Consider the following 9,844-nt stretch of genomic DNA (forward strand, 5'->3'; position numbering starts at 1 on the left):
ACTGTACCCCACAACATCATAATAAAGAATATTAATTAAAATAAAAAAAGAAAATAAGAAAAATAACTGTAAAATCTCAAGCGTAAACAATCTCATAGTCACAAGCAGGATAAACATCTATATATAAAATATATTCATTAATCAAATTCAAAACACATAGTAAAAGTATCCTTAGAGGACAATCTTTTTTCTTTTTAGATTGGAAAATATAGTTTATTTAGAAAGTAAATTAGAGAGAGAGGAGATTCACCTTCCCAAGGTAGGGGAGGGGGCTAAAGCTAAGAAAACATGGCAGTTATAGCTCAAAGAGCACATGACTTGGCCAATGCTTAACAAAACAATGGCAACTGCTGTTTAAAGTTGAATGCTTTTAAACCTTCCCCTTGATGAAAGACTTGCCTTCATCAAGGGGAAGGTTTAAAAGCATTCAACTTTAAACAGCAGTTGCCATTGTTTTGTTGGTGGTGGTTGGATGGTGGTCTTCTCTACATCATCATGAAAGCAGGTAAGCACAGGTACTGATGTCAGGAGATAGACAGTAGGCAAATGATTGGGTTAGTCACATGATTACTGCCATGTTGATAAGATCTGTCTTTTCTTTTTTTTTTTTTTTTTTTTTGAGTTGGAGTCTCACTCCATTACCCAGGCTGGAGTGCAGTGGCACACCCACAGCCACCACAGCCTCGACCTACTGGGCTCCGACAATCCTTCTGCCTCAGCCTTCCGAGTAGCTGGAACTACAGGCGTGCACTACCACGCCTGGATAATTTTTTTATCTATTGTGGAGACTAAGTCTTGCCAAGTTGCCTGGGCTGGTCTCGAACCCATGGGCTCAGGAAATCCACTTGCCTCAGCCTCCCAACATGCTGAGATTGCAGGCTGAGGCACCGAGCTCAGCCGGATCTGTCATTCTTAAATCAGAATAGACAGCATTATTCAATGATTTGAATCATATAAACATGGTCACTGAGCATCCAATAAAGTACTGTTAATCCAATCCTCCTTTATTTGAGTCCCACAATACTTGCAGACATCCCAGGTCACCCTGATATTAGTTAATTTGTGATGGACTAGAAGGTGGATGAAAAGATAAGGTGGCCTGAGCTTTAGCTTCCCCTTCTAGTCATGATCATTTTTACCAAACTGGACTTCCACCTACTTACACCTATGCACTTTTTTTTTTTTTTTTGAGTTGGAGTCTCACTCTGTTGTCCAGGCTGAGTGCAGTGGCACATTCACAGCCACCTCAGTATCGACTTGCTAGGCGCCAGCAATCCTTCCGCCTCAGCCTTCCAAGTAGCTGGAACACAGAGACGTACTACCATGCCTGGCTAATTTTTACTTATTTATTTATTGTAGAGACGAAGTCTCACCAAGTTGTCCGGGCTGGCCTCAAACCCACGGACTCAGGCAATCCACTCGCTTCGGCCTCCCAAAGTGCTATGATAGACTGGACACCTATGTACTTTAAATTAGAAACGTAACTTTTGTTGATCTTGATAATTCTACTGTCATTTGTCCCAAGATGCTGGTACATTTTGTTGCAGATCAAAATACCATTTCCTATTGTGCATGTGCCACACAGCTTTCTTCATTATGTTTTTTATTAGAGAACTTTTCATTTTGTTAGTCATGGCCTATGATCGCTATGTGGCCATCTGTAACCCCTTTCTCTATAATATTATCATATCTCAAAGTCTAGGTCATGTGCTGGTGGGCATTCCATACCTCTACACTACCTTTCAGGCTCTGATGTTCACTATTAAGATTTCACACTGACCTTCTGTGGCTCTAATGTCATCAGTCATTTCCACTGTGATGATGCTCCCTTGTTACCTATGCTACTCAAATGCACAGGAGATAGAAATGTTGATTATACTATTTTCAGCATTTAATTTGATCTCCTCTCTCCTTAGAGTCCTAGTGTCCTACATGCTGATTCTGTTAGCCAGATGTTGAATGCATTCTGCAGAGAGCAGGACAAAAGCTGACTCCATGTCTGGTTTTCATCTGATGGTGGTGGTTGTGTTCTATGAGTCTCTATTCTTTATGTATGTGCTGCCCAAATCTTCTCACTCCTTTCATACAGATAAAATGACCTAGCCGGGCTCGGTGGTTCAGCCTGTAATCCCGTGCCTTTGGGAGGCTGAGGTGAGTGGATTGCCTGAGCCCGCGGGTTCGTGACCCGCCTGGGCAGGCAAGACCTCATCTCTACAATAAAATCAAAAAATTAGCCGGGTGTGGTAAAATAAAAAATTAGCCTGTAATTCCGGCTACTCAGAAGGCTGAGGCGGAAGGATCGCAGAGCCCAGCAGGTCGAGGCTGCGGTGGCCGGGAGCGGCCACTGCACTCCAGTCCGGGCGACAGAGTGAGACTCCAACTCAAAATAAAATAAAATGACCTCTGTGTTTTAAACCTTAGCAATCCCTATGTTCAATCCCTTGATTTACAGTTTAAGGAACAAAGAGATTTAAAAAAAGCCTTCCAAAGGGTTTTTAACAAGTGATGCAAATTTGGCATTTACTAATCAACATGGAATATTATTTTAATATTGTATGATATGGACCAATATCACTTAATAATATTTTTCATATGTATATAATTATTTTGGTTCCAGAGCAAAAATTAATTATACACATTGGCTAATAGATTGTTTTCTTTGTTTCTTTTTTTTTTTTTTTTTTGAGTTGGAGTCTCACTCTGTCGCCCAGATTGGAGTGCAGTGGCATGCTCCTGGCCACGGCAGCCTCAATCTACTGGGCTCTGGCGATCCTTCCGCCTCAGCCTTCCAAGTAGCCGGAACAACAGGCGCGTGCGACCACGCCTGGCTAGTTTTTGATTTATTGTAGAGACGAGGTCTTGCCAAGTTCCCCAGGCGGGTCTTGAACCCACGGGCTCAGGCAATCCTCTCGTCTCGGCCTCCCAAAGTGCTGGGATTACAGGCTGAGCCACTGAGCTCGGCCTAAATGTAATTTCTTTACCAACAATTTCTGCATCTAATTCAGAGTTTCCTTTAGTGATTCCATAGAACTTCATATTTCGTCCCATAGAAACACTTAGTACATTCTGCGTCAGTAGACTACGGGCTTGTTTCTGACAGTCATGTTTTCTTTATTTGACAGATATTACCCAAGCATGTTTTTAAAATTTTCTGAACATAAAACAACAATGTAAACAAAGAAAATCTCTTCCAGACAGCATATAGTTGGATCACATTGCTGTTGTTTCTTTTAAAATTCATCCTGCCATCTCTGCCTTTTAAGTGGAGAGTTTAATCTATGTGTACTTAATGTAATTTTGGATAATAGAGATTGTCTTTCTAGCACATTGCTATTTGCTTCTTATGGGTCATATCTATCAATCATATCTATCTATCTATCTATCTATCTATCTCTATCTGTCTTTCAGAGTTTGTTGTTATCCTTTCCCCCACTACAAGTTTTTGAGGTTGAACACTAAATTGTGGGTGCCTATTGTGAAATACTCAAGGCTATGAAAGAATGACTAGAGAATTAATAAGCTGAACAATTTCCAGAGACCACACAGGGCATGGATACATTAGAATTCCAAAAAAAGCAGAGTGTAGAATGAATCTTTGTTCAATACATGGACATCTGATAGAAATCTCAGAGGTAAAATCTATTTTAGACCCATGCTCATATAGTTTAAAACAATGTAAAAAAACCCCAATTGTTCTTTGTTTAAAACATTCAATATTCTTTCACAAAACAAGACAAAACAAAACACAGCACTCACTAAAATCATATCCACAATATTCAGCATCCAATCACAAATATTAGACATATGAAAAAGCAGAAATCTGTGAGTCTATCTAGGAGAGAATTAAAATTTATCCTGAAATGACAGTGTTGATAAATTTAGCAGGCAAGAACTTTAAAAAAGCTTTTTAAAATATGTTCACTATATTGAATTTTTCACAAAATCATTACAGTGTAGAGAGACAAGTAAAAATTTATACATAACTAAGTGGTACTTATGGAGATGAAAGTACAATCTAAGAGTCCATCAACAAATAATTGGATAAAGAAAATATGAAGGATCTTTAAAAGTCTATGATAAATGTATATTATAAAAAACAATGAATAGGTACTAAAAATCCTTCTCCCTTAATTTCAGAAACTTGAAAAAAAAAACAACCACAAAAAAGACTACGCATGAATTTCAAAAAATGTGTATGCCAAGACAAACTCATACTAACTTATTATAACATGTCTGAACAGGATCTGGTTTGAGGCACTAAGAAGAATAAGCCATCTGAGATTCTGTCCAGCTATGATCAGCTGTAAGATCAAACAAGTTATTTACTTTCAAGGTACAATGGTAGTACAGACATTGAGTAAACATTCCCATTCCAAAAGGAAGAAATAAACCAAAAGAAAGGAGCAATGGGCCCCATACACGTCTGAAATCCAGCAGGACAGATGTTAAATATTAAAGCTCTGAAATAATCTCCCTTGACTTTCTGTCCTGCCTCCTGGGCACACTGATGCAAGGGGTGGAATCCCAAAGCCGTGGGCAGTCCCATCCCCATGACTCTGCTGGGTGCATTCCCTCTGGGCTGCTCTCATGGGCTGGAGTTGAATGCCTATGATTTTTCCAGGCTGAAGGTGCATGCTGCCAGAGACCCTACCTTCCTGGGGTCAGGACGTTGGTGGCCCCATTCCCACAGCTCCACTAGGCAGTGCCCTGGTGGAGACTCTATGGGGGCTCCAATCTCACATTCCCCTTTGGCACTGCCCTAATAGAGTCTTTCTTTGGGGTCTCTGCCCCATGGCAGGCTTCTGCCTGGGTACCCGGGCTTTCCCATACATCCTCTGAAATCCAGATGATGTGATAGCTGTTCTGTATATCATAGGATGCGCAAGATATGAGAACCACAGCCCCTTCTTTCTTGGAGAATGTGAAGCCGAAGTCATCAGTTGTATTAATTAACATTCAGGAAAATAAAGATAAATAGAAAACTTCTGATAAGTTTAGGAATACCTTTAGGGTCACTGGATTTTCTTATGAGACTGGATTTTCCGGTTCAAATAGCAATATTAACAATGCCTCACCAACATACTTATATTTCCTCCTGTTTGGTACTGGAAGGCATGTATTTTACATTCAGACCTGAAAGCAGGAAAACATGATCACCAGGGATTTTACACACTATTATATCAGAATAAGAAATCATATTATCTATGGCAAGACGCTCACAGAGTCATTAGTACAACTTAAATCAATTATGCTAACAGCTAGACTTTTTGAATACCAACATCACTGTACAAAATATCCTATCATCACACCTCATTTAATCTTTACAGTAACTTTATGGTATAGATATTAATAGTGTTGCTCTTTGAAAATGAGGAAACTGGAATCCATAGAGATGAATTGCCAAGATCACTCAGCTAATAAATAGCAGATCCAGGTAGTTCCAGGTCGAATTGACTCCGTCACTCAGGTTCGTAACCCTAGTAGATTACTGCCAATCTTGTGAACCAAAGGGCAATCAGTCTGACTGTATTTTCAGTGACCAGATACTGGTGCTTTTGATGTCTGTAATCACAGCTTAAATTCTGAACGTATCTGAACTTCTTTCAGGCTAAGCCAAGTCTTAATCTGTAAAATCATTAGTTTTTTTAGAGTGGCCACAAACTCCCAAAAGTATGTAGATCTAGGGGATTAGCTAGGAGTTCTGAGTGTGACTCCTACTATCTTTTCCCTCTGGTAACATTCTGGCCATTTTCCAAGGATATTGGAGCCTTAACCTGTGGAATGCCATTTGTGGTTTTGTCCCAAGTTCACAGGGTGTGGCAGTGTCAAAACCACCGCTTCTTTATGGTCCTGTGACAAGAGTCAAGCTAAGATTTATGTCATAACTGACAAGTGTAAGGAGATCTAAATGCTAGCCTCTCTTCCACCTCTAAGTCATTGTGAGGTAATGGGTCATTTAATTACTCTTTCTGTGCCTCAGTTGCAAGATGGAGATATTAATATCTACCTTACTATCTGCTGAGCATTTTGCAAAAGTTAATTGAGATAGCAGATTATAAATACTTTTTAAAAAGCCAGTGATTAACATTAGTAATATTAATCTATGAAGGATTGTCCTTGAAATGCTGTTGGGCATCTGTAGTCAGCCTCTCAGGTTTATACTGGAGCATCTTACTCTCTCATATACAGCACTCTAAAATTTCCTCTGTTTTAAGAGCCTGAAAGAGAAACTGAAGTGATTCTGGTAAATGAAATCAGGTAAAATGCTACTGACAGCTATAATGGTATTATATGTGGCCCTTCTTTTTTACACTCTCATCCCCATCCATCTTAGTGCACATTTCCATTTTATCTTGTATGTTTTCATTTTACCAGAGAAAAATTAATTTTATAGATAAGGGTTTTTCAAGACCCTTCAGCTCTTACCACTACAGTAAAAGCTAACCTTCCTTCCCATAAGAATGATCCTGACCCAGATCTAAGCAGTAATTACCAAGAAGAAGGAGACTTTGGGTGACTTCCTCCATGGTGATTGTTGGGTAAAGGGAAAGCTTATCAGTGTGAAAGCAGCTATAAAGCAGCTGATGAAAGACCCTGCTATTTTTAGTTCTCTAGTTTCCCTTTCAGGGCATCTTCTAGCCTGATCTACTCCCTAATAGTCCAGAGAAAGCTCTCCATTCAGTGTTCAGTTGGCGTTCATGGTGAGGCTATGAGCAGGACAGTGCCCAGGCCAGAAACACACACCAGCCTATTCTCTTCAGGCAGATTCAAGAAGATGCAGAGAGGGTATTTTCCTCAAACAGGAAAGCAATTTGAGATTTGAACATTGAATTATTTAATGTCAACTGTCAGTAGCATTTTACCTGATTTCATTTACCAGAATCACTTCAGCTTCTCTTTCAGGCTCTTAAAACGGGAAATTTTAGAGTACTAATAAGTACTAACAAGATGGTCAAGCTTTCAGTCACCATGTTATCTAAACACAACAGAATTAAGTTATACCAGACCTATAAGAGGAATGCTTTTCTTCCACGAACCCTAAAGTTATGCTTTACAAGACCAAGTGTCCTGCCTAAATGAAAGTTTTTCCCAAGTATGAAAGATACTTACTCATTTATTCAGTCATGCTACAAACATTTCTTGGTCACCATATTAGCTAGGCATTAGAGGGGAAAGAATAAGATACAGTCCTTACCCTGCAGGAGACTAGATAATTATGAAGACTAAAGACATGTATAAAACAAATTATCCTAAGTTGTACACATTCTATTTGATAATCTGCAATTTATGAGCATCTGTGTACTGTCCAATTGTGATGAGGAAAGGCATGTCTTTAAATTTCTCAAAGCTAGATATCTATATTACTGTTGTTTATACAACTGCTGTACTTTTCTTGACTTTTTATTAGAAGCATAGAGAAAGCTTATAAAAGCTATGGTGGGCCTGGTGATGTCTGTTGTCTACACCTTTGTCACCCCTGTCTTGAATCCCTTTATCTACAGCATGAGAAGCAAGGAACTGAAAGATACACTAAATAAGGTGGTAAAAAGACATTTAGTGTTGTAGGAAATGTGGAAATTTCTGGGGTCACGTAAATGACAGGAAATAATTATTTAGAAAATGATAGACTCAGGGACTAGGTGACCTAAATATTGATAAATTGGGTTTATTACTTCTTCACACCCTAGTTCATATTTCTGCCTTTTAACTGTAGTGCAGGTCCCTGAGTATGTTGTGGGTACAGTTAAGAGTCAATCTACTAGAAGGTTCAGTGCTCACTCTGCAACCACAAACCAGTAATGGCGGCATCATGTTTTGTGCTGCTGAATTGACACAAGCTGACTCCTTTTTCTCTGGGAAGACAATCCTTCAGAAACAAATGTAGTGCCCTTTACATGAGACACTAGGACCTCCACGTGTATTATAGCCATTGCTATGACTATTATAGTCATTGTTATGACTCCACACTTGATGGTGGGTAGATTAGTGCTATGCAATGTAGAAGCTCAGGAGTTGGCCTTACAAGCTCAGCTTGTCCCTCAAAACAAAAATGAAGTCAAAGTCCTCAGCTCAATTGCCACATGGGGCAAATGAACTTGGCTTTTGTTCATGATGGTAGAATTTATTGTTAACCTCAGTCAAATCTCTTGAATATGTGAGCTGACAAACACAAGCAAAAATAGTGGCCTGCATGGCATAAAGTCATCTTTATAATTATTAAAGCTACAGGGGATAAAACAGCATCATAACTTTCATCCCAAGACACAAAGTTTTCTTTCCTAACACATTTTTTCTTTTGTCCCAGAAAATCCAATATGTCATTTTTATGAGAGATGAAAAACCAAACTGGAGTGATCCATTTCCATTTTTGCCCATTTTCACCCATCCTGGAGGTACAGATGTTTATTTTTGTGGTTTTCCCACTACTGTATATTGGCAGTCTCATTGGCAATGCCACAATCCTTCTCTGTCTGGGCTGAGTATTCATTCCACACTCCCATGTATTACTTTCTGGTCAATCTAGTAGTCCTGGAGATCTTTTACTCCTCCACCGTTGACACTGGCTTTGGTCAACCTACTGACCATAGGGTGAATACCCATCTCTTTCACTGGTTGTGACACACAGATGTTCTTCTGTGTCTTTCTGGGCAGTGCTGAGTATCTCCTCTTGGGCATCATGGCTTATGATCAGTTTGTAGCAACCCAAAATCCCTTGCGTTACACCCTCATCTTGAGAGGGCAGCTCTGTGCCCAGCTGACTGTGGGAGACCTGGTCCTCGATTTCATTTTAGCCTTAGAATGGACAGCTCCGTGATTCCTCCTGCCATTTTGTGGCCACAATAGAATCACTCATGTCTACTGTGATGTATTCCCTATCTTACTGTTAGCATGTGGAGATACTTGACTGTGAGAAGCCATGGTCTTCATTGGCAGTGTCATCATCCTTACTTCACCCCCTTTCCTCATTTCCGTCTCCTGTATCTTCATTGTGGCTACCACTTTGAAGATCTTCTCAGCAGAGGGATGGCACAAAGCCGTCTCCATCTGCCCTTCTCATCTGACTGTGGTTCTCTCTGATACGGCTGTTGTAGCCTTATCTACTTACAGCTCCGCTCAAGCTATACCCCAGAAATGGGCTGTGTAGTGTCTGTTGTCTACACCTTTGTCACTCCTATGTTGAATACCTTGATCTACAGCATGAGAAACAAGGAGCTGAAAGATGTACTAAATAGGGTGGTAAAAAGACATTTAGTACCCTAGTAAATGTGGGAGTTTCTGGGCTCATGTAAATGACAGGAAATAATTATTTAGAAAATGATAAACTCAGGGATCAGGTGACCTAAGTATTGATAAGTTGGATTTACTACTTCTTCACATCTGAGTTCTTATTTCTACCTTTTAACTATAGTGCAGGTCCCTGAAATTAGAATATTATTATTTAAAATGAGAGAGTAAAGTTTTGATGAGTAGGTATTTGTGTGTTTTTTTTTTTTCACTAATCCATCCCCAGTGTATAAAACAGTGCCCTGCTAAGGTCAACACTCAGTTCATATTTATTAAATTAAAAAGTTTACTCAGGGAAAAAAAAAGTTTACTCACGTGATGACAAAGAACTTTCCTGTTACTTTGTTATTGTCCCACAACACTATAGACTTCTGCATATACTAGGCATTTAACAAATATTTGTAGAATACTTGAAGTATACCTCCTCTAAGAGTAATAATAATTCTTCAAGTTTCAACTCCTAAGCACTTATATTTCTCCTCTCTATTGACCAGTCCTTTGGAAATGTATATTGTGAGACAAATCAGTGTAGAGAAATTGTAAAAATATAGTCCATAAA

The 9,844-nt window shown here is 39.3% G+C and overlaps 1 pseudogene; it reads left to right on the forward strand.

The window, feature by feature from the left end:
• The first annotated feature begins 8,333 nt into the window (after positions 1-8,333).
• Positions 8,334-9,261, forward strand: LOC110595571 (annotated as a pseudogene).
• Positions 9,262-9,844: the final 583 nt, after the last annotated feature.

This window comes from Carlito syrichta, unplaced genomic scaffold, assembly GCF_000164805.1.
Source record: "Carlito syrichta isolate Samal-C Ts95f unplaced genomic scaffold, Tarsius_syrichta-2.0.1 Scaffold302911, whole genome shotgun sequence".
Lineage (NCBI taxonomy): Eukaryota > Metazoa > Chordata > Mammalia > Primates > Tarsiidae > Carlito > Carlito syrichta.